This window comes from Protomyctophum bolini, assembly GCF_963924005.1.
Source record: "Protomyctophum bolini genome assembly, chromosome: 9".
In the NCBI taxonomy this organism is placed as follows: Eukaryota; Metazoa; Chordata; class Actinopteri; order Myctophiformes; family Myctophidae; genus Protomyctophum; species Protomyctophum bolini.
In genome coordinates, this window is record NC_137870.1 from 44045949 (window position 1) to 44072729 (window position 26781).

Consider the following 26781-nt stretch of genomic DNA (forward strand, 5'->3'; position numbering starts at 1 on the left):
CTGTCTTATGACAACACCCCCCCCCCCCCCCATATATATTGCGACCCCTCCTCCCCCATGCTCACCTCCCTCCCACATATTTATAGAAACATAATAAAGCAGCAAATGTATACTTAATTTTGTTTCTTTATTAGGAAAAAAAAAGGTTACAATGAAATAATTTAGGCACATGTAAACAACCAAGTTTAGAATACAAGAAAACAGTCATACCATTCAAACACTTTAAGCATCATTGTTGGCTCACGAGCTTGTAGATTTGCTATTTTTGAAAAATCGTGAAAATGTGGCCCAAACACAGTGAACGTTTTAACTAAAAACTGCAAGGATTTAGAAGACATTTTGTGGAATCAGTTCTCAAGTTTAATTTCTATAAAACACCAAGTCTATTCTGTGTGGAGTTAGTTATGTAGGCCCAGTAATGTTGCAATAACAGTTACACAGCAATAAACAGAACACACAATCGAGATTCACCTTTTGAGCAAGAAATAGTGCAGCATACATTCAAGAGTCCATTTGGAAACCCCTATAGCGGTGGGTTTGAACCCTTTTCATGCCAAAGTTATTCAGCATTTGAGCCACGGACCACCGTTTGATGAGCTGCCTGCCATGCCTGTCCGTTTCCTTCCTTTATGAAGCCTGACTGGTGGTGGCCGCCAGCAGAAGTTCCAAAATGCACCCTGTCCAACGTCTCCGGCTCTCAGACCCCAGGTCCCTGTCACTGAAGTCCAAGATCCAGTGGTTTTAGCCACTTTAACCATTATTTAAAAAGCTGTAAGCTGTTGAAAACGAGTTTGCTCATTTTGAAACATCGTGAAAATGTGGCACAAATCTGTAAATATATATTATTTTGCTGCAAACGTTTTAACTAAAATCTGTGAGGATTTAGAAGACATATCAGTTCTCAAGTTTAAGTGCTTAAAGCCCCATTCAGACCGAAGAAGCAGAAGCTAGCTTCTGCTTCTTCGTCCCATGTTATCTCTATGCAGAACAGCTTCTGCGTTTAAAAGCTGGAAGAATAGCTTTTTTTTGTTTTTGCTTTTTTTTTTTCTCACCGAACCTTAACTTTAAAGCAGCTTTTAAAAGCTGGAGCTTTAAAAATCTGCGTGTAGCCAATCAGAGCACAGCGTGGTTTGAGGAGGCGGAGTTGAGCTCATTTTACGAAACCAAAAAGCTTTGAAAAAGCTGTCCGAGCCAATTGTCCGCATTAAAAAATAAACTTTTTAAATATGGGCTGTATATGAAATATGAATGGATATTTGGCAAGACCATAGCATATTTTGTGATAGAAATTAAAGTTTATATGAGAAACAAGTTGTCGAAGCGGTGAAAACAGGTTGTGTTCCGTGTGCCGTCGCGAGTGTCACGTTTCTGGGGACAAGTCATCGTGCATTCACCCCCCCCCTCCGGTTCTCATCGAAGCTATGGATGGACTACTGAACTGAACTCTCCAGAACGCTATCCGTCGCTTGTGGACTGTTTGTGGACTAAACAGTGCACGCACACACACACGGTTGATAAATTAGCAGATATAGATAGATAGACAAACAACAGTTTTCCCCAAAACCTTCCCCGAGAAGAGGGGAGTAGCAGCCCGCTCTCAGCGCGTTTCTGTGCCGGTCCTCGTGTGTGCTCGGAGACGATTTGCGGGACGTTTCATCGCACTAAAATGAATTGCCCTTGTCGCGGGACCTCGCCCTGAGCACAGGGGGTTGATCACTGGTTTACGCTCCTCGACACCCAGTCTCAACTTAGGGGGTCCTCCGCGGGCCGGGCCACAGGGTCCAGAAGTCGGTCCACTTTCGCTCGAGGGGAAAGCTCGAGGTTTCTCCTCGACGACGGGGTCTGGCCGCAGGTCACCCGAGGCACTATCACCGTGGTACAGTGGCGCTGTACCACATACTCCTGTAGTAATGTACTACAGGAGTGGGGCCTTGATCATACCTTTAAAAAATAATTAATAGCCTTTATATCAGTTGTATGTACCCCCTCTATTTATGCAATATGTTGCCCATGTTTTGTGATTGGTTTGCTGCGTTCTGAATCGATAAACCAATCGCATATAAGATTTATTTGAGGGAATCATTTCAATTGGTCTATTGCGTTCATGTAGGCCTATCGATGAACCTCATACCAAAAGTTGAAAGATAGTAGATACTAGCCTATATTTATAGATAGATAGAACACGTGTGTGTGTGTGTGTGTGTGTGTGTGTGTGTGAGAAATATTGAGCACCGTGGAGGAGCCGACACGGGGCTCACTTGCGAGCCAGTTCTCTCTCAGTGCCCCTGCAGTAATTACCCCCTCCCGGTTCCCACCGAGGTGAACAACTGAACCCCGTAGCTGTCTCTGACCGTGGACTAAACACACACACGGTTTATAAATGAGCATATATATATATATATAGTCTATAGACAAAGAACTAAAGTCCAGAGTCCCCAGCGCGTCGTATGCACCGCGTGTGTGTGTGTGTGTGTGCGCGAGAGAGATCAATAATTAATAGCCTTTATTATAAAGGCTATTAATTATTGATCTCTCTATGCACATGCATATCATACAACTGATATAAAGTTTATATCAGTTGTATGATATGCATGTGCACAGGTCCGTTGCACTGGACTCCGTTCCGGTGATAATATCACCGTGATATTGATTATTAATTAAGTAATTAAAGTATGCATAGCCTACTACTAGTTGGCACAATGTTTCACATCATCTGCTAATTAAAAGCAAACTTTAAATGTAATGATGCTGTAGTGTAAACGGTGAGGGTCCGTGCCGTGGGGGTGGTGGAGGAGCGGTCTGACTCTACTGCCACATATAGCCAGCCGAGGTCAGTGACAGACAGACAGCGCCGAGATGGGGGCTCCCTTCCACGGGAGACTTGGGACTGAATGTCCGGAAATCGCACGTAAACATAAGCTGTTTTAATTGCTTTTACGACGTGCTGGATATATACAATTGTATTTCTACGGTATGCTCTTTCTAAATCAACATTAACATTACATACAGAGCCGCCATTTAAAAAAATGCCCGGAGGGTTTCGCTCGTGGCCTGGGGGAGACGAGAGCGGAGTGGGGGGGGAGACATGAGCGCTGAAGACGGGGAGGATTGAGATCCCGTCCGTTCGGTTATTTACAAACAAGTTTACCAAGATTATATTATTTATTCATCCATACATAGGTTATGATGTAACTAAATATATAATTATTTCTCCTCTACAGTCGCTATTTTACATTTTAGACTTTCAAATGCGCATCTGCTCAAACTGCCTGTCTCTCGTCTCAAAGCCAGACAGCCAGTCCAGGCAGCTTGAGTGACAGGTACCTTGTACACGCCCACTTTCTCAAAAAAAAGCTGCGTCTTTTAGAGTTCTGCTTCTGCTTTTTAAAGCAGCTTCTTCGGTCTGAATGGGGCTTAAGTCTTTAAAACACCAATTCTCTTCTGAGTGGAGTCAGGAGTTTCTGAGCGTAGCAATGTGTGTATGTCCCCGTGTCTGTATGTCCAAGCACGGAAAGCTGGGTGCGTTCCTTGAGGTCTGGATGTTGCGTATAGTAGAGGGTCAGGGAAACCCGACTGGTGGTAGCCTTTCCAGCAGAGGTTGCATTTGAAGTCGATAGGTCTTCCTCCAGCGAAAGTTCGTCTGAAATCACAGAATTAATGAAATAAATTATTTTCACCGTAATCATTTCTCTGGCTTGTGATCCATGATTTAACAGTTGCCCTGTGGGTAAAACCCAGCCATTTTCTAATTTCTATTCCTGTGCTAAAATGTTCTTACCATTTTTATTATGAATTTTATTTATCCATCACCATCATCTCCACTTCCTCCATGTGACCTCCTCATCTGTAATTTGAACAAAATCAAATACAAAATTGATATGGATTGCATTTGTATAGGGCTCACAACACGTGAGCTTGTAGATCGACTATTTTCACCATGCAACCAAGTGTAAATTCAGGCATTCTGAAATAGGCCTACCTACCATCGACGCATCTGTGTCGCCTCATAGGTTTTAAACATTATTTTAAAAGCTGTTAGCTGTTGAAAAATAGCAGATCTACAAGCTCATCTCCCTTCTACACCTCGGTCATTTAAAATGTCATGATGGTAACAAATTAACAATGGTACACAGTTACACATTGCAAACTTGAGGCAAGAGAGCTTGTAGATCGGCTATTTTCAGCAGGATCCAAAGGCCATAATATATACAGAAGTTACACAAAATATATGGCTTAACCTTGTTATGTAGCTGCTGTTGTTGTTGCCATGATGTAACTGGAGTAGAAACCAGGTCAGGGTGGTAGAGAACGCAGGGTTCCAGTCCTGAGAAGTTTAGACAAAGACAAAGATACAAAATTGAAATTTGTTTTCAGTAAAAAACGTTCAGTTGTTTCAAAAAGTAATTACTTAATTCAGTGGTTCCCACCAAATAACTGTTCAGACAGAGCAGAGACAGGGCAGTTTAATAAAGATGAAAATTAGCATTGATATTTAAGTCCACAGTCATCACAGTAGGCCTATACTTACGTTAGAAAATGCGTTTCATGGTGCAAGTTCTGGAACAAATGACAAAAAATGTGATTTACAGCAAAAATGCTGTTTATGTAGCCTATACACAAGCAACGTATCAAATCTTATCCAATTCGAATAATTGTGGACTTTTATCAACATAAGAAGACGTTAGAAAAGAACATCATGATACATTATTATTGTTCGCTACTAAACCACTTTACTTAGCCTACTTCTGATGAAGTTGCTTTGTTTCCCCAGGCTCCACCGTCTGGGTCTTGGAACGTCATCTTGTTTGTCTGTAAAATGAAATAATATAAAACACCGTCCATAACGCTTAAGCTGCAGTAGCTTTCTATTTATTTCCAACGGAGCTGTATTTAAGCCTGTTAAAATAGCATGAATTATACGTTTGCTAACGCCCGTCCAGACAATAGATTAGCTAGCTAGCTAGCTATAGCTATACCGGTAATCTATTCCCTCTGCTAGCGTTAGGAAACGAAACGATTCTAACACGTGCAATTAAACTACACACAGTATATATCAGATATAAAAATACACTGACCTTTCAACTGAATTTCTCCGGAAAAAAACGGCGAAATATAAGCCTTTGTTGTGGACTGTGGAGTCTTGTCTTAATTCCTAGCTCATTTCTCAATTCTCAACAACAACTCAGAGAAGCCGCAATGCATGCCGGGTGAAGCCTCGGTCCCAGGCTTCACCATAGAGAGGGGGGGGGGGCTTCACGGGTGAATTTACTGCACGACCACAGTAAAGTGTTACAAATAAATTACTATAGTCTGCAGGTACATATTATTATTAAAAATATAGCTGCAAGAAGAAGTAGAAGAATAATCCACTTAATTATATTCAATATTAGTTTAAAAAAAAAACATAATCCTACAAAATATAATATTATTATTATTGATTTATTTTATACATAAGATGCACATCCTTGTCTGAGAGAGAGAGAGAGAGAGAGAGAGAGAGAGAGAGAGAGAGAGCGCAAAAGAAAGAGAGAAGAGAGGAAGAGAGGGGCGGGGGGGGCAAGCCTCAGGACAGCGTCACGAGGGCTGTAAATGCACACTGTTGCGCAGAGGAATAAAAATCTAACTGAAGTGCGATCGTTTGATGCGCGGACAGCGGGGGGAAGTCCAAGCCCGCCCGGGCGTGCTACGCTGTGAAGGCGACAGCGGGAGGCGGTAGCTAGCGGGGAAATGTTAGCTGGGGTATTAACTACTGCTTGTTTAGGATACACTTATAACAAACAAGTTACAATAGTATTACTGATGCTATAGTATTAACAGTTAATACTATAGCATCAGTAATACTAAACAAGTAGTAGTTAATAATTAACTACTACTTGTTTAGGATAGGCCTACATGTATTACAAACAAGCAGATATGAGAGAAATACGACTCGTGAATCGTCCCATGTTAAAAAAGAGTCAATAATATAACCTATAAACGTAACGTAGTAAAAACAATTGGGTGAATCAGTTCATCTTACCTGCTGTACGTTTCAGGGTTGAGCTGCTAAGACGACGACACTGTTTTCAAACGAAACCTTTTAGTTTTCTTTGTATATTAATAACAAACATTCACACCAACGCTCATACGGTTTTGCACATGCGCACATTGCACAGTCTAGAGCTGCTGCTGCTGGAAGCGTGCACGGTGCACATACATAGACGGCCGCTAGGGGGACCCGAGGCACCGTGTAATACAGTGGAACAGCTATACTGTGATCTCTTCTCATCAAAGTCTAACTTCACTAAATAATTTAAATATAAACTTATAATATAGAAACCATTTGATGGATCAAATCTAACAGTTCAAAATGTCTTCCACTCTTACACCCACACACATCACATAGGCCTGCACTTTTTTGTTTGTTTTCTACCAATTTACTTTTTCATATACTGTCTGTGTATCCATTGTTGTATTATTTAATATTTATGATGCCACTTTGTTAGATTTTTATGATTTGTAAAAATGTATTATTTGTAGTTAAATGAGGTGAGCTTCCCCACACGGTTTTCTAAATCTCACCTGCACAACCCTGCAATATATTGTTGTTCCAAATATGTTCTTAATGTATCATAGGGATTGTATGATAGAAATACATTATACCAATATTTCCTTTATTCTTACTCCAGCTAATCCAGCTCTTTAATTCCCAAATAAATAAATGTGTAAATCTCACCTGCACCAGCAATATATTGTTGTTCCTAATGTGTTGTTTTTAATGTGTAAATAAACATTGAAAAATATTATTCTTAATGCATCATAGGAATTGTATGATAGCAAATATATTATACAGATATTTCCTTTATTCTTACTCCAGCTAATCCAGCTCTTTAATTCCCAAATAGGCCTACCGGTATATGCTCTACTGCAGAGGTTCTCAACCAGTGGTCCTTGTAACGGACCCCGGGATGGTCAAACTTTTATTGTGAAGGGGTTCCTGCCATGTTGGGTCTTACAGACCTTTATTTGACTAGTTTCCTGTTCAAACTTCAGGAGCACATCAATGGGCACTGATGGGGTGATCAAGTTCACCTGTTGTGCTGCCGACGCCCAGCATGGTGCTGCAGATAGCAGGAGTAGACAATAAAAGGGCCTCAGTGGTAGAGGAGCGAGAACTGCATCACTATGGGACCAGTACACAAAGTTTGGTCAAGCCTTATGGAAAGGAAGGCCAATGGAAAGGACTGACGGTCAAAAGCTGAACAAATTATGGACACAAAGCAGTGAAGCACATGCCACTTTAGCACCCAGCTGGAAAGGGGATAAGGTGAATCTCTTTTAATGTTTATTTGGTCTGACTGGGTCTTATTCTTGTGGTTTATTGTCTGAGGTTTATTGTGGTGGTTTTCATATTATGGCATTTTGATATGGTAGTTTAAGCTATAGTATATTGTATGGGATATACATGTAATTATATGGTTTATTGGAACTTGTTTGTTATACTGATAATGAGATGTTGGATACTGGATGTTTATTGATGCATTTGTATGCCTTTTCTCTTGTCAGTTCTACGTTGATTTAATAAAGAAACTTCAAAATCATCAGTTCAGTCTTCACCCTTTTCATGGCCAGCTGGGTCCGCTACAGTCCTTGAGGAGGATAAATGATGGAGAGTTGGTAACTGTTATGTTTGTTCTCTTACAATAACAGCAAATAAAGACTCAAACAACGTTTACTGTATATCCATTGTTTTAGTTAGAATGGCGCACTTATTCATACAGGGATACAGTCACGGTCTCAGCGTGATGACGTCATTCACCGTCTTAAAGGAACTAGGCAATGTCAAGATAACAGCAGTGCTATTATTGAAATAATGTATGATTGAACCACATACATAACAATTCCTCCCTTCTAATTTTTAAGTCCACCAACTATCAGAATGTGCCAGGGAATATTAAGTAAATATAGGTATAGCATTCAAACAGAAATTAAGGCACCATAACAGTTATGAAATGTAATACAGAATCCCAAAACTCTTTTTCATTTTTCTTTGAATATCAGTCCAGTGTGTGTGTGTGTGTGTGTGTGTGTGTGTGTGTGTGTGTGCGCGTGTGTGTTAAAGTTCACAGGCCGTGTAGTCCATATCCGTGTTAACTATAATTCCAACCTCTGAGGGGGTCTACGGTCTCTTCCAGGGTAGCGCCGTAGTGGACCAGGGTCAGAGTCAGTCACACCCTGAGTAATGTCCACAGTCTCTGGAATTTGAGTGTCAGTGTGAACAGTACCACGAGCTGTTGTCATGAAGGTATCATCTGTGGCCTGAGGAGTATCTGAACCCGCTGTCTCTGTGGTGACTTCTCCGGTGGATGCATCTAGAAGCTGGTCGACGTGTCTGCGCCAGATCATGTTGGGCTCCACACCGACAGTGTACGACAAGGGTCCTGTCTGTGACAGTATCTCCCCAGACATCCATTTCTGAGTGGGACTGCGATAGTCTCTGGCCAGGACTTTTTGTCCAATATCAAAGGTTCTCATCTTCCTTTTCAGCTGGCTGGGAGAACACTGTTTCTCTTGAACGTGTTTGCGAATGTCTGGTTTTAGCAAATCTAAGCGTGACCTCAAGGGTCGTCCTAAGAACAGCATTGCCGGTGTCTGTCCTGTGGTGGCATGTGCAGTGTTTCTGTATGCCAGAAGAAAGTTGGCTACCTTCTGTTGTAACGGCACTTCCTCCTTCCTGCTTGCTTTCATTGACTGTTTGAAAGTTTGAACAAAACGTTCCGCCAGCCCATTCGTGGCCGGGTGGTGAGGGGCTGACGTGATGTGTTTAATGCCATTGCTCTTGAGGAAGCCTTGGAACTCCTCCCCCATGAAAATGCTGGCATTATCACTCACTAGTTGCAGGCACAAGCCTGTGCGAGCAAAAAGCATTCGCAGGAGGTTAACTGTCTTTGCAGCCGTGGCTTTCTTAACTGCAAAGATTTCAGGCCACTTTGAATGGGCGTCGACAACAATAAGAAACATATGATCCAAAAACGGCCCTGCATAATCGATATGTATGCGATGCCAGGGGGTGGAAGGCCATTCCCATGTGTGGACAGGTGCTGGCTGGGGTTGTCGCTGGGTCTGTTGACAACCTGTGCATGACTTGGCAAGGTCTTCAATTTGGCTATCGATGCCAGGCCACCATACATAACTTCTGGCCAGGCTTTTCATTTTAACCACACCTAGGTGTCCTTCATGCAGTGATGCGAGCACTCTGGAACGTAGTGTTGGAGGTACGACAACACGAGACCCCCACATAATGCAACCTTGGCACACAGAGAGTTGATGTTGTCGTGTGGCATACTCCGGAAGCTGAGCATTCCCATGTGCTGGCCATCCGTTCACTGTCAAATCATAGACCTTAGCTAGGACAGGGTCATTTCTTGTCTCTCTTTGTACCTGTGCGCTAGTAACAGGCAGGGGTTCTATCTGTGACATGTGCAGCACTACCGCAGGATCAGTAGCTTTTTCAAACGTTGCTTGTGGTAGCCGAGACAGTCCATCCGCATTTCCATGGAGCTTAGTACTTTTATATTCAATTGTGTACGTGTGTGCTCCTAAGAATAAAGCCCATCGTTGTATGCGTGCCGCTGCCATGGCGGGAACACCTTTCTGGGGACAAAAGATGGATACTAGGGGCTGGTGATCAGTAATCAAAGTGAAACGTTGCCCATAGAGGTACTGATTAAACTTTTTCACACCCCATACCAAGCTCAAAGCTTCTCTGTCAATTTGTGCATAATTGCGCTCAGCAGACGTTAAAGACCGAGAAGCAAAAGCAATGGGTCTCTCTGAGCCATCAGGCATCCTATGTGATAATACAGCCCCTATGCCATATGGTGAAGCATCACAAGCAAGGCGCAGAGGAAGGCATGGGTCATAGTGTGCCAACACTGCATCAGAGGTTATAAGTTGCTTGGCTGCAGTGAATGCTTGTGCACACTCCTTGGTCCACCTCCATTTGGTGTCCTTTTGTAGCAGTGCATTCAGTGGGTGTAACACAGTTGAGAGATTTGGCAAGAATCGATGATAGTAATTAATTAAACCTAGAAATGAGCGACATTGACTCACGTTTTCTGGCTGTGGAGCATTCAGCATGGCATCCACCTTGTCCTTAGTCTTGTGCAGGCCATGTCTGTCGATTTTGTGTCCACAATACTCAATGGAGTCTTGGAAAAACTCACATTTGCTCCTATTAGCTCTCAGGCCATACTCCTCCAGCCTTGTTAGCACAGCATCTAGGTTTGCCAAATGAGTGGCAGTATCTGGCCCAGTCACCACGATGTCATCCAAAAAGCACTGTGTGCCTGGTATTCCTTGTAACACCTGGTCCATGGCCCGCTGCCAAATCGCTGGGGCACTGGCAATGCCAAACACTAGTCTACTATACTGGTACAGGCCCTTGTGTGTATTTATGGTCAGATATTTCTGCGAAGGCTCTTCCACTTCCATTTGTAGATAGGCCTGTGCAAGGTCAATCTTGGAGAAACGCTCACCGTGTGACAACGAAGCAAAAATATCGTCAATGCGTGGAAGTGGATACTGTTCTGCATGTATTACAGGATTCAATGTCACTTTAAAGTCTCCACAAATCCTTACTTTATCAGTTGTCTTTTTCCCCACAGGTACTATAGGCGTTGCCCACTCAGACCAGTCCACCTTGGATAATATTCCTTGCTCCACTAGATGTTGGAGCTCTGCTTCCACTTTAGGGCGTAATGCATATGGAACAGGGCGAGCCTTGTGAAATTTTGGCGTTGCGTCGTCTTCAAGCTCAATCCGTGCCTTGATGTGTTTTAGGGTACCGATGCCCTCTCTGAACACTTGTGCATGTTTATCCATTACCTGTGTCAGTTGCACGTCTGCACACAGGTTCTTGTCCTTGGTGGCGATTTGCATGGCTTTTATGTCATGCCAGTTCAAACGGATGTGCCTCAACCACTGTCGTCCAAATAATGGCACGCCTCCATACTGAAGTACATACAACTCAAGGTTGCACCTTTGGCCCTCATATGCCACTTTCACCTTTATTTTTCCCAGTGGAGTGATCCGCTCACCTGTGTATGTTTTCAGTTTCACACTGGTGCGTTTCAGTTTCACATCAGGGAAATGCTCCTTGTAGTCCTGTAAGGATATGATAGACAGTGCAGATCCAGTATCGAGTTCCATTTTGAATGGCACTCCATTAACTTTAGGTGTCAGCCATATGACTTCATTGTCACCATCTTCTGTGGAGTATAAATCAAGACAAGCCAAATTCTCTTCATTTGAGTCATCTGAGTCTGTCTCTGTTACTTCATGTACTTTGTGGCTGCCTTTTCCTGTTCTCTTCCCTTGTCTGTCACTGTACCTTGATTTGCACATTTTCTGAATGTGCCCCCGTTTATTGCACTGCCTGCAATCTTTATCCTTGAACCAACAATCTGCAGGATCATGTGACTTTTTTCCACATCTGTAGCAAGGCTGTGTTTTCTCATTTCGTGTTTTCTCATTTCGTTGGTTTGTGTGGAACTTGTGCACTAACCTTTCTGCTTCATTGTGTTTGCCTTGTAGCTCATTTGCATCCTTTGTTGCCGTTTCCATTGATATGGCTATTTGCAATGCACGAGCCAATGTTAATTTGTCTTCAGTCAGAAGACGTTTCTGGATGCCTTCGTTGTGCATCCCGCACACAAGTCTGTCTCTCAGAGCGTCCGATAGTCCGTCTCCAAACTCACAATGCTCCGTCAATCTACGGAGCTCTGCAATGTAATCCGATATGGTCTCAGACTGTGATTGATTCCTTTTGTGAAACCGAAAACGTTCTGCTATCAGCAGTGGTGTTGGATTCAGATGCTTCTTTAGAACATCTGTGATCTCCGTAAACGTTTTGGTAGCAGGTTTGGTGGGTGCAATGAGACTGCGGAGCAAGTTGTACGTTTTAACTCCCATAACACTGAGCAGCACCGCAACTTGTCTCTCCTCTTCAATTTGGTTAGCCCCACAATACTGTTCAACTCTTTCCACGTAGGAAGTCCAATCTTCAGCTGTACTGTCAAAACTGTCCATATGACCCACAGCCACAAATCCAGCCATATTCGCGTTGTTTTCAAGTTACTTTTACCTCGCTCTGTTGTTTATCGTCGGAGCGTCGTTCCTCGTCTTTTTCTTTATATATATATATATTTTTTTTTTACGTCCATTTGTTGCACTGTAGATTCGTATAACCTCGTCGCCAGTTCTGTTATGTTTGTTCTCTTACAATAACAGCAAATAAAGACTCAAACAACGTTTACTGTATATCCATTGTTTTAGTTAGAATGGCGCACTTATTCATACAGGGATACAGTCACGGTCTCAGCGTGATGACGTCATTCACCGTCTTAAAGGAACTAGGCAATGTCAAGATAACAGCAGTGCTATTATTGAAATAATGTATGATTGAACCACATACATAACAGTAACCAAATGGACCCTTATTAGAATTTAACAATTGTAACAATCTTTAACTCTTGACAGTGTAAAATGAAACTATAAATGGACCATTACGCGTCCATTTTGGTTTCAAGCATAGAGGGTATTAGGGGTTGTAACGATACATTTTAACAGTGATACGATACGTATAACGACGGGAGGCCAACAAAAGAACACCCATATCCAGTTCTGCAACTAGGATTTATATCATGTACGTTTGATCTTCCCCTTCAAATTGACAGTTTGATGTGATTGTTTTTGTTTCAACATATTTGGCTCATTTAGAAAAAAAACAATAACTTGCAGTGAACTGTTTATTTTCCTTTTCCTTTCACAGGGGAGCATGCAGGTTGGTCGACCCCCGACCACGACCTTTAAGTCTCCTCCTTGGCCCCCCGTATAAATGCCTTTCCACACCTCCACCTCTTCCTTCTGTATTTCCGCATGGAACGAGGTGGGTGTCTTTGTTGTGTCTCTGTATAACAAAATAAGCATTGTACTTGTTGCAAAATGACAGTGTTTGTTCAACTCTGTCCTTGCATTAGGAACGTGGAGACGTGTCTGTGATTATTCCTTGTCAGGTATGTTACGTAGTATTATGTGTTGTGTTACTGTCGCTCTTGCTTCTGTATTTCCGCATGGAATGAGAGAGGAGTCCTTGCATTAGGAAATAACGTGGAGACGTGTCTGTGATTATTCCTTGTCAGAATAAAACGTTGTTTCCAAAGACAGTTCTGGGTTCGTCTGTCCATTCAACACAACGCAGAGAAAGACAGACTACACCGGTTGCACACAGCCACAGCCACAAAACAAAGAAGTTGCTGATAAACTGCCCACATGTCATGACTTGACTGTGATCAACAAAAATGTTATCTTTGTAATAGTATTTCTGAGAGACACGTGGTATGTGGGAAACATGAGAGGGAGACAATTGTTGTACAATTTAAGGGCCAGAATACATACAAATAAGAATCACAAGTAGTGAGGCCTCTGATGCCCCAAAAAGCTAACCCGCAAAACTGGGTGGAACGAAAACTGAATTGCACCTTTGCCCAGAAATGCAGCAACTAGGCACGGCCAAACATCGGAGCCTTTGCCAAAGGCCCTTTGGCAAAGGCCCTTTGGCAAGAAAGTGTAGTTTGAGGAGACCACAGGACTAACGGTGGATAGTACAGGGCGACTGTGGCTCAGGAGGTAGAGCAGGTCGTCCAATGATCCATGGATCGGCGGTTCGAATCCCGGCTCCTCCTGTCTACATGTCGAAGTGTCCTTGGGCAAGACACTGAACCCCAAATTGCTCCCGGTGTGCAGGTTGGTGCCTTGCATGGCTTCCGCTGCAATCGGTGTATGAATGAGTGTGTGAATTGGTGGGTGAATGTAATGCACAATCTATGTAAAGCGCCTTGGATAAAGGCGCTATATAAATGCACCATTTACCATATACAGGACTTATTGTGCATGAAGAGGATAACTGGCTGGGTGCCAGCCTTGATGGTAGTAGAGATGCCAATACCATCTTTCAAATTAAATGTCCTAGAACTAAACAAAAAACTTGAATCAAACAAATATGATGTGAGGCATCCATCTTCAACCGCTTATCCGTAGTCGGGTCGTGGGGGCAACAGCTCCACCAGAGTGTTCCAGGAAGGAAAATATATTCAGAGGGAAACGGCATCAGGATTAGGGTACTATTACCAAGTAGAAAAAACTGTCCACTAAAATAATGGTGGCCTAGCCATTACATAGACATTTCTTTGCACCGAATGGCTGCCACTGCATAGACAATCGTCATCAGTCATGACATTAATGTGATGAGGTCAACACATTTAGCCCAAGGAATGTATTTTGTGCAAAACTCATGCTTGGAATGGATTCAAAATTAGGAAAAACCCCTAGTTTGACGTGTCACATCATGCTACTTAAAGCAAAAGGAACATTTGACATTTTTGCCAGCCATAGGATGTTAATGGTAGGGTCACAAGAAACCCCTATAAAAAGATTGCCCAATACTAACAGTGGATGAATGTATGTATATAGACAATACTTTAGGCCAATAAAAAAAAGACTATATACCAAATTTCCCACTTTAAACAAAAGAAGCCTGTGTCGGCTGCCGGACAAATAAAGCGTACTGGGGGAATGACAAGTGTGTTTTAGCCAACAGCTGATGCTATATACACTTTTAGCACCGTGGGCAGTTCCGTTCCGTTCTGCATAGCAGGCAAGACAGCGGCGACTATATAAGAGGCCGGATGGCATCCTCTTTGCATCAACAACAAGCACCGACAGCCACGGAGGAGGACGATGGAACACAGGCATAGAACACCTCGAGCAGAGTGCTCTCCGTACAGGCTACGACACAGCAGCAGCGCTGGACGGAATAAGGAACTCAATTTGAGCCGGGCAGCCGAGCCGAGCTCAGACACGACAACGACAACAATCGTGTTCTCGGGGGGATCAGAAATGATCGACGAGAAGGAAACGCTCCACGGCCTGAACGACCGCTTCGCCGGCTTCATCGAGAAGGTGCGTCACCTGGAGCGCCAGAATCAGCTGCTGGAGAGCGAGATCCGGGAGATGAAGGAAAGGAGGAGGAGCCCTTCTTCCCTGGACGAGAAGCACGGCGCCGAGCTGGCCGAGCTGAGGAGGCTGCTGCGGGACGTCACGCGGCAGAAGCACCGCGCGGAGGCGGAGCGCCGGAGCCTGGAGGAGGAAGTGGCGCGCCTGAGCGGCGGGTGCGAGAGGGAGGCGCGCGGCAGGGCGGACGCCGAGGGCGGCGTCGCGGCGCTGAAGAGGGACGTCGGCGACGCGCGCCAGGCTAAGGTCCAGCTGGACAGGAAAGCCCAGAGTCTGGTGGACGACGTGGACCGCCTGAAGAAGAGCCACGCGGCGGAGGTGTCGCGGATGGCTGCGCGGGTCCAGGAGGCTGCGGCGGCGCGGCAGCAGCAGGCGCTGCACCGTGACCGCGTCGACTTTGGCAAAGCGGACCTCACCGCGGCACTCCGGGACATCAGGGCACAGCTCGAAGGTCAGCGCTCGAGAACTGTAGCTATATACTTAAAAGTTCATTTTCATTTATTTTTTAACATTCAGTGGATTTTCTGTGGTCTGGGGTTTTCTCTGTGTGTCCCGAAGCCTTTTGAGCTGCAATGAAAACAGGCAAAATCCCTCAACGGTGTTCTGCTGGCAAATTGTTGTGATATGCGATTTGTTGGACGGTATACATCACAGTCCACAGGAAAAACAATTATTCAGAAAACCCCAGAAGAGACAGAATACTGAATGTTCAGATGTTGTGGGTGCAATTGAGCTCAGAAAACCTAAATGAAAAAGAAAAAGTAAAATGTTGAGTTATTTCTACTTTACTATAATCTAAAAAAAAGTAACTAGTATAACAAAAGTTTTCAAATAATTGTAGTGCAGTAAAAGTACATTTGCCTCTGAGATGTAGGCTAGTGGAGTAGAATCTAAAATATTTGGGAATTGGAAATACTCTTATTATTATTGCAAAACAGACTAACCACTTCAGCCCTATACTGTACTATTTGAAAATAGCAGATCGCGATGCTACGCATTGTGGGCTTGTAGATCGGCCATTTTCAAAAGGTTTCTTATACATCTTTTACTTGTATTTGAACATTTAAACTTCTGCACAATGAGTACTTTCTACTTTTGGTACTTTAAAGTACATTCCGATGCCAATATAGCCTAGTTTTACTCAAGGGCCGTATACATTTTGAATTCCAGACTTTTACTTTGTAACTTGTTCTATATTGCATAGTATTGATACTTTTACTTATAGGCCAAAGTAAAACATTGGGAGTACGTTTCTCTCCACCACTGTTGATCAAGGTCACGCCACGTCAGACCTCCGGCAGGCGGACGAAGGTTTCCGAGCCCAGTTCGCCAGACTGACCGAAGCGGCCGAGAGCAAGCGGGAGGCGCTGAGGGCCGGCCAGCAGGAGGTCCAGGAGGTCAGGAGGAGCCTGCAGGCCCAGAGCATGGAGCTGGACTGTAACAGAGGCACCAGGGACGCTCTGGAGAGGCAACTCGGAGAGGTCGAGGACCGTCACAATGACGACATCCTTCAATATCAGGTATGAATATATGCTTTTGAAGTCCGATAATACACGCAAAAAAAGTTTATTATGACGTTATGAACGGGGGCTCCCGATCCTTAAAGGAGAATTCCATACTAAAAGGCTTTCTCACCTTTCTTTGTAGTTGTTACGTCCCCACCAAAGAGGTCCAGGTGTTATTCTGTGCAAAAGCTCCTTATTGGCTGTTTCCCCTACCATAAGCCCTAAATGAATTGCATTGAATTGAATGGGAATTGAATGGGGCTATGGGGTGTTCCATTTCCATCGCTCAAAATTATAATTTCTTTGTATATATCCTCTCTTCATAATGTAAATAATATCCCAAGCGGCACACTTTACTACTTCTTTAGATGGAAAAAAGCGAACTAGCATAACACCCCATAGCCCCATTCAATTCCCATTCAATGCTTTCAGTGGTACAATTTGAGTCAACTGTAGCCTATATTATATAGCCTATGGGGTTGCGGGGAACTTGGCTTGGTTTCCCCCTTAAAGGAAACTATTGCACCTGTCCCATTTGACAATGTAACCTATAGTAAAAAATAACGGTAATGGGTTGCACACACCGAAGACTGCATTTTTGTTTCGTTTTATGAACACTGATGAAGGCTGGATAGCCGGAAGGTTTGTCTTCCATTATGCAAAAATAAAAACAAAAGTCTTGGTGCATGCGACTCATTACAATTATTTTTTATATGATTTGAACGGGTAACGCACCACAAGTCAGAGCGCGGTGGTCACAGGAAAAGTCAAAATGTAACATAGTGCCATTAATCTTTATGAAACCAATAGCCTATAGCTCACCAAATTGCTACAGTCTTGAGTGTTTACCGTTTACTACATGACATTACTGTTGACAGACTTTAATATGCAGAAAAACATCAAATAAATAAATAAAAAGTTCAGAATCAGAATACTTATACAGTACAGTAACATGCACCTGCCAATTTATTTAGTAGAGAAAAAATAAATAGACATCCATTACAAGTTATTCTTCTGAACGTCTTTATCGGTTTAACTTAATTATGCTGACAATTTTGTGAGAATATAATTAATATTAACTAACAAAAGAACAACTTTATTAGGGGGAAAAAACACTAAGAAGGGCTAAGCAATAAAAATCAATAAAAACAGGGGAGAGCCATGTTGAAGCGGTGGGTTTTGTGAGCAGTTTTGAAGATTCTGAGGGTGGGGGCTTCTTTGCCTTACACTCTTGCGTGCAAATTTTAATTGTTTAAGACTGTATGGCCAATAACATTAAAGAACGGGATCCCCCTAGACGACAATATTAGTGGTTTTCTGTAGAGAGCATCAGCCAGGTATTGTCCGGTCAATTCTGGGTGAAATATTTGGTATATGAGGATGCATGGGGTTATAATAATACTGTGAAATAACTATACGTCTGTTATGTGTGCTCTGCTTCAGGACACCATCAAAGAGCTGGAAAACGAACTAATAAGTGCCAAGTTTGACATGTCTGCTCATCTGCGGGAATACCAGGACTTACTAAATGTCAAGATGGAGCTGGACGTGGAGATACTTTCATACAGGTAAAGCATTATTAAAAGCTTATTATTATTATTTTACATTTTACATTACATTTTTCAGTGTTCATTTATGATGTATTTTCTCTAACATTAAGGTTATTTTTGCAGTCAATTTGTATTGGGGGGTAGGGAGGGGGGGGGGGGGGGGGGGGGGGGGGGCGGGACATGGCTAAAGCATTTCCAGGGGTCCCCAGCCAAAAACGTTGTTCACAAAACAAACAAAAGTTTTCTGCCCGACAGTTCATTTCAGATGTGATAATTATACAGTAACAGTACCTTACCAAACATCCGTTTAAATAAAATGCAGATGAATGAAAACAGCCGTTAAGATTTGAAGAAACTAAGGAAAGGCCATTTCTGCCAGGCAGTAAAATAAAAAGGCTGGAGTTGCTTGAGATCTTTCTTGCATGTGCCGTGTCAGAATGGACATCTGAGAATTGCGATAAGGAATTGAAAAAAAAAAACTTGAGATATAGCATCTGAATTGCGAGAAAAAGTACTTTTTATGTTCTTTTGTAGGAAATAATTCATAGCTTGATCACTGAGGTTAAACACATTTGTGAAGCTTGTAGAACACCTATTATTTATCGTACGACAAAGTGCTATATAAGGGCTTGACCCTTAGAACACTATACGTAACTACCCGGAGTCCCCCAGTTCCCTCTACAGCTAAATATCTTAGCCAAAAACAGCTGATCTACAATCTCACAACACGTAGCGCCGCGATGCGCTTGTGAGCTTGCAGATCTGCTATTTTCTCCAAATGTTAACCCCAAGATAAATATGGACGCTGGCGTTCAAGTGGGTCAATAAAGCAGTCTTCTCTTCCTCCTCGCAGAAAACTCCTGGAAGGCGAGGAGACCCGCCTGTCCGCCACCTCGGACGCCCCGGTCTCCGTGCCTTACATCTACCGACAGTCCCCTGTCCGCACGCTGCCGTGCCTCGGCCGGCCGGGCGGGAGGGCCGAGCCCCACTACAAGTCCGTGGAAGAGATCGTCACGGAGGCCACCAGGGAGATCGAGGGGGAATCGCCGGACGCCGGACGAGCCGAGGAGGAGGCGTGTGACGACGAAGCCGAGAGAGAGAGCCAGGAGGAGGAGGCCGAGGTGGAGGATAAACACAGTCCAGACCGAGACACTGAGCAGGCGTCTGATGGCCATCAGAGCCAGGTAGAGTCCGCCGACGAACGCTCAGAGCAGGGAGACGATGAAGCGGTCGAAGAAGGGAGCGCCATGGACAAAGCTGAGGTGGAATGTCAGGCTGAGAGCACAGAGACCGATGATAGGCCTACAGCTGAGAGCACAGAGAACAATGATAGGCCTACAGCTGAGAGCACAGAGACCAATGATAGGCCTACAGCTGAGAGCACAGAGACCGATGATAGGCCTACAGCTGAGAGCACAGAGAACAATGATAGGCCTACAGCTGAGAGCACAGAGACCGATGATAGGCCTACAGCTGAGAGCACAGAGACCAATGATAGGCCTACAGCTGAGAGCACAGAGAACAATGATAGGCCTACAGCTGAGAGCACAGAGAACAATGATAGGCCTACAGCTGAAAGAGCTCATAGCGAGGAGGCCCGGTCTACCGAGGCCACTGACACGCTAGAGAATGAGCCACGTGACTCGGCAGCAAACGTAAACGTAAACGGGCAGATGGGAAGCGATGCGGCGATGACGACACAGACGGTTCGAAAAGACGCGGCTGCTGAAGCGGCGGATTCAAAGATAGAGGAGTCAGAAGAGGTCAAAGTGACAGAATCTGAGGTTGACAAAAAGGTCGGCGCTTTGAAAGACAACATTGACACAGCACAAGCAAATATGCTTAAGGATGAGTCCAGTGCCAAATGTCCCACAGACTCCGGTAATGTTCAGGTGTCAAGCATTGTTGATAAACTACAGGGCGAGGCTCCCTCCTTGCCTACAGGAACAATGGAGAAAATCACTGACTTGACTGTAGCGCTGAGCGTGCCTCGGCCAAAGGACACAACGCTACAGCCAGAGAAGCAAAACAAAGAAACTCCAAGCGTGGTACCCAGGGGTGAGGAAACGGAGGATAGAATTACAGAGTCAATGGCAGCATGCAATAAAGCCGATACCGTCAAGTCTCCTACTGGCCACGAAGTGGCCAAAATCATTGAGAAGGCTGCAGATGATGCTGATAAAGAAAAAGATAAAAGTGCATCTGTTAAATCTGAGCCCCCTAAACTAGAAGGTGAAAAGTCAGACAGTGGGGATAAAACTCATACAGTAGAACCCGTATTTCCAAAGGACAGGATAGCCGTTAGTACTGAGGAGAACAAATACACAAAACAGGGTTTGCCAGATAGCAGCAAAACGCAGGAGCCATCAAACGCTGTAGCCGAGTCTTCTGATTTAGAAAAAGATAAACGTACAGTTGCTAAATCTGACATGGCAGAGCCTCCTAAACGGGAGGGTGACGTGTCAATCAGTGAGGATAAACCCCAAACTGTGGATGCCACATCTGCGAAGGAAAAGATAGCTCTTACTGCAGAGACCAAAGACCCTCAAGAGGGGGCGCCTTGTAGCAGCAAAACTCAGAAGCCATCTAATGGTAAACTGGAGGATGAGAAGTCAGACAGTGAGGACAAAACCCATACAGTAGAACCCATATTTCCGAAGGAAAAGATAGCCGTTACTGAAGAGAGCAAAGATAGCAGCCAAACTCAGGAGCAATCAATCGCTATAGCCGAGTCTTCTGATTTAGAAAAAGATAAACATACAGTTGCTAAATCTGACATGACAGAGCCTCCTAAACTGGACGGTGACAAGTCAATCAGTGGGGATAATACCCAAACTGTGGATGCCACATCTGCAAAGGAACAGATAGCTGCAGATAAAACTCAAACTGTCAAACTTCCAATAGAAAAGATAGCCGTTACTGAAAAGAGCAAAGTATCTCAACCAGATAGCGGCAAAACTCAGCAGCAATCAAGCGCTATAGACGAGTCTTTTGATTTAGAAAAAGATAAACATACAGTTGCTAAATCTGACACGGCAGAACCTCCTAAACGGGAGGGTAAAGTGTCAATCAGTGAGGATAAACCCCAAACTGTAGAACCCGTATTTCCAAAGGACAAGATAGCCGTTAGTACTGTGGAGAACAAAGACACAAAGCAGGGTGTGCCAGATAGCAGCAAAACTCAGGAGCCATCAAACGCTATAGACGATGCTTCTGATTTAAAGAAAGATAAACGTACAGCTGCTAAATCTGACATGACGGAGCCTCCTAAAGGAGACGGTGAAAAGCCAAACACTGGTGATAATACCCAAACTGTGGATGCCACATCTCCAAAGGAAAAGATAGCTCTTACTGCAGATAAAACTCAAACTGTCAAACTTCCAAAGGAAAAGATAGCCGTTACTGAAAAGAGCAAAGTATCTCAACCAGATAGCAGCAAAACTCAGGAGCAATCAAGCGCTGTAGACGAGTCTTCTGATTTAGAAGAAAATAAACATACAGTTGCTAAATCTGACATGACAGAGCCTCCTAAACTGGACGGTGAAAAGTCAAGCAGTGAGGATAAACCCCAAACTGTACTAGAACCCATATTTCCGAAGGAAAAGATAGCCGTTACTGAAGACAGCAAAGATAGCAGCCAAACTCAGGAGCAATCAATCGCTATAGCCGAGTCTTCTGGTTTAGAAAAAGATAAACATACAGTTGCTAAATCTGACACTGCAGAGCCTCCTAAACTGGAGGGTAAAGTGTCAATCAGTGAGGATAAACCCCAAACTGTAGAACCCATATTTCCAAAGGACAAGATAGCCGTTAGTACTGTGGAGAACAAAGACACAAAGCAGGGTGTGCCAGATAGCAGCAAAACTCAGGAGCCATCAAACGCTATAGACGATGCTTCTGATTTAAAGAAAGATAAACGTACAGCTGCTAAATCTGACATGACGGAGCCTCCTAAAGGAGATCGTGAAAAGCCAAACACTGGTGATAATACCCAAACTGTGGATGCCACATCTCCAAAGGAAAAGATAGCTCTTACTGCAGAGACCAAAGACCCTCAAGAGGGGGCGCCAGATAGCAGCAAAACTCAGGAGCCATCAAACGCTATAGACGATGCTTCTGATTTAAAGAAAGATAAACGTACAGCTGCTAAATCTGACATGACGGAGCCTCCTAAAGGAGATCGTGAAAAGCCAAACACTGGTGATAATACCCAAACTGTGGATGCCACATCTCCAAAGGAAAAGATAGCTCTTACTGCAGAGACCAAAGACCCTCAAGAGGGGGCGCCAGATAGCAGCAAAACTCAGAAGCCATCTAATGGTAAACTGGAGGATGAGAAGTCAGACAGTGAGGACAAAACCCATACAGTAGAACCAATATTTCCGAAGGAAAAGATAGTCGTTACTGAAGACTGCAAAGATAGCAGCCAAACTCAGGAGCAATCAAGCGCTATAGCCGAGTCTTCTGATTTAGACAAAGATAAACATACAGTTGCTAAATCTGACATGGCAGAGCCTCCTAAACTGGAGGGTAAAGTGTCAATCAGTGAGGATAAACCCCAAACTGTAGAACCCATATTTCCAAAGGACAAGATAGCCGTTAGTACTGTGGAGAACAAAGACACAAAGCAGGGTGTGCCAGCTAGCAGCAAAACTCAGGAGCCATCAAACGCTATAGACGATGCTTCTGATTTAAAGAAAGATAAACGTACAGCTTCTAAATCTGACATGACGGAGCCTCCTAAAGGAGATGGTGAAAAGCCAAACACTGGTGATAATACCCAAACTGTGGATGCCACATCTCCGAAGGAAAAGATAGCTCCTACTGCAGATAAAACTCAAACTGTCAAACTTCCAAAGGAAAAGATAGCCGTTACTGAAAAGAGCAAAGTATCTCAACCAGATAGCAGCAAAACTCAGGAGCAATCAAGCGCTATAGACGAGTCTTCTGATTTAGAAGAAAATAAACATACAGTTGCTAAATCTGACATGACAGAGCCTCCTAAACTGGAGGGTGAAAAGTCAGTCAGTGAGGATAAACCCCAAACTGTAGAACCCATATTTCCAAAGGACAAGATAGCCGTTAGTACTGTGGAGAACAAAGACACAAAGCAGGGTGTGCCAGATAGCAGCAAAACTCAGGAGCCATCAAACGCCGTAGATGATGCTTCTGATTTAGAAAAAGATAAACGTACAGCTTCTAAATCTGACATGACGGAGCCTCCTAAAGGAGATGGTGAAAAGCCAAACACTGGTGATAATACCCAAACTGTGGATGCCACATCTCCAAAGGAAGAGATAGCTCTTACTGCAGATAAAACTCAAACTGTCAAACTTCCAAAGGAAAAGATAGCCGTTACTGAAAAGAGCAAAGTCTCTCAACCAGATAGCAGCAAAACTCAGGAGCAATCAAGCGCTATAGACGAGTCTTCTGATTTAGAAGAAAATAAACATACAGTTGCTAAATCTGACATGACAGAGCCTCCTAAACTGAACGGTGAAAAGTCAATCAGTGAGGATAAACCCCAAACTGTAGAATCCATATTTCCGAATGAAAAGATAGCCGTTACTGAAGACAGCAAAGATAGCAGCCAAACTCAGGAGCAATCAAACGCTACAGATTCAGAGAAAGATAAACATACAGTTGCTAAATCTGACATGACAGAGTCTCCTAAACTGGAGGGTGAAAAGTCAGTCAGTGAGGATAAACCCAAAACTGTAGAACCCATATTTCCAAAGGACAATATAGCTGTTAGTACTGTGGAGAACAAAGACACAAAGCAGGGTGTGCCAGATAGCAGCAAAACTCAGGAGCCATCAATCGCTATAGACAAGTCTTCTGATTTAGAAAAAGATAAACATACAGTTGCTAAATCTGACATGACGGAGCCTCCTAAAGGAGATGGTGAAAAGCCAAACACTGGTGATAATACCCAAACTGTGGATGCCACATCTCCAAAGGAAAAGATAGCTCTTACTGCAGAGACCAAAGACTCTCAAGAGGGGGCGCCAGATAGCAGCAAAACTCAGAAGCCATCCAATGGTAAACTGGAGGATGAAAAGTCAGTCAGTGAGGATAAACCCCAAACTGTAGAACCCATATTTCCGAAGGAAAAGATAGCCGTTACTGAAGACTGCAAAGATAGCAGCCAAACTCAGGAGCAATCAATCGCTATAGCCGAGTCTTCTGATTTAGAAAAAGATAAACATACAGTTGCTAAATCTGACATGGCAGAGCCTCCTAAATTGGACGGTGACAAGTCAATCAGTGAGGATAAACCCCAAACTGTAGAATCCATATTTCCGAAGGAAAAGATAGTCGTTACTGAAGACAGCAAAGATAGCAGCCAAACTCAGGAGCAATCAATCGCTATAGCCGAGTCTTCTGATTTAGAAAAAGATAAACATACAGTTGCTAAATCTGACACTGCAGAGCCTCCTAAACTGGAGGGTAAAGTGTCAATCAGTGAGGATAAACCCCAAACTGTAGAACCCATATTTCCAAAGGAAAAGATAGCTGTTAGTACTGAGGAGAACAAAGACACAAAGCAGGGTGTGCCAGATAGCAGCAAAACTCAGGAGTCATCAATCGCTATAGATGATGCTTCTGATTTAGAAAAAGATAAACATACAGTTGCTAAATCTGACACGGCAGAGCCTCCTAAACTGGAGGGTGAAGTTCCAAGCAGTGAGGATGAACCCCAAACTGTAGAACCCATAATTCCACAGGAAAAGATCGCCGTTACTGAGGAGAACAAAGATGCGAAACAGCCAGATGGCAGCAAATCCCAGGAGCCGTCTAAAGTCCCAGAGAAAATAAACAACGCTAAAGAGAAAGAGGAGAAGTTGAAGGATTCTGCAAAAAACAAAGATTCAGGGAAAATAGAAATATCTGAAACTAAAACGGAACCCATAGACATATCTGAAACTAAAACAACATCCCAGAAAGAGCCAGCAGGCACATCAACTGTGAGTTTGACGGCGAAGACAGTTGGTGGCCTCATGTCAGAGGCTGCGAAGCCCAAAACCGAGAATGGCTTTGCTAATGGGATTGGAGGGATTGAAGCTGAGAATAATGAGTCAATAAAAGCAGTACCACAACTTGGCGAGGCAGCCAAAGAGAAGACCAACACTTCCATTTAGACTGACTACTGTATGTGACAGCATGGCTGGCTATCACTTGCCCAAAATGTGTATCGCCACAGCTTGGCCATATAAGAAAAAAAAAATGAAACATGATATTGTGCATCATATTTCTTGTTGATGCTGAACCGATACTGAATGCAACCTCATTGACAAGCTGATTTTTGCAATATCTATTTTTCTCTGCTCCACTTTATGAATGTGAATCCCCGAATGTGCTAATAAATGCAATTGAAAAGACACCCATGAGTCTGTGTACTAACTGCATTACATGTATTTGTATTGCATTTGTGTATTAGTTGTTTTTGAGGGGCACTAGCACCTCCAACAATATATTGACAGTCAGAAATGCCATCATATTGCATAAAAGTCTATGGACTTTTAATGAGGTTTGTTTAGAGCACCTCAAACAAACAAACGAACTCACTTGTCATTTGTATTATTTATATTGGATGCCTCATGCCAGTGTGCCGATCAAGGCCAGTTAATGTTACATTTACTAGACAATAGTTGTCTTTGTCTTCCTACAGTTTAATATATCACAAGTAGCAATTTTGTCAGAACAGACAAGCAGGGCAGAGCAGAGCAGGTCAAATGAACACTGATTTACTCTCCATAGCACACAGGAACAGGACTGGAACATCTAGCAGGGATTGAAAAGAACTGAAAGGAACGGAGGGTTAAATACACAAAGGGAAACCATACACAGGTGAACACAACTGACAATCAACACAGGGATAGGCTGGGCCACAACAGGACACAGTTGGAGAACATGACTAATCAAAGGAGTAGGTGAGACAAGCCAGGCCACAGCCACAGTAACTAGGAAAGGACAATACTACAAAATAAAGGTGTAAGGCAACAAATACCTAACCCGACACTGTTTAATAGCTCTATATAATAGAGATATAATCCAACTTGTATCATTCAAATGTAGTACGAAAAATGTAATTTTAAGTAGTTACAAAGAAAAATAAATAAATAATGCTGGTCTAAGTTGCGGAGTACATAGCCCCCTCTAGCGTCCATGTATGTGTACTGTAATTCATCTGCCCTGCTGTTCTGCCCACTTGCACAACAAAATATAGTGCCATTATTGTCTCCACCAGGCCGAAGGCATGGGGAGAGAGTATGTTTTGCACTCCGTCCGTCCGTGTGTCCGTCCGTCTGTGAACCCCGTCGATGCCAAATTTTGCGCACACACACTCCCTGGATGCCAACGATGAACCTCTGCCCCACGATTTCCAGAACGAGAGGCCACAACCTGACCTGGCCTGGTGGAGACCTAGCTGTTCCCCGAGGGGCACTTTTTCTAGTTATGTACATGTTTCACAAGTCGTGCATATTCTGTGCAGCTCAAACTGGATCTGAAAATACAAATGTCTAATCCCCAAGTGTGGATCAGGAAATTAAAATACCAAATCTTTTATACACTGATAAAATACATGCATACATGTGTTTTAAATGTAAATCATATTTTATTTTTGTTTTGTTCCGATTACTTGGATTCATAAAAAACTGCGACGCTACATT

General features: G+C 43.5%; 1 long non-coding RNA gene across 1 annotated transcript; it reads right to left on the reverse strand.

Annotated features, from left to right (window-relative positions):
- Positions 1-3457: 3457 nt before the first annotated feature.
- Positions 3458-4337, reverse strand: LOC308321580. The gene is made up of 3 exons (XR_013964633.1): positions 4239-4337; positions 3779-3844; positions 3458-3640 (listed from the first exon to the last, which is right to left on the reverse strand). It is a non-coding gene; the product is annotated as an uncharacterized lncRNA (long non-coding RNA).
- Between the last annotated feature and the right edge of the window lie 22444 nt (positions 4338-26781).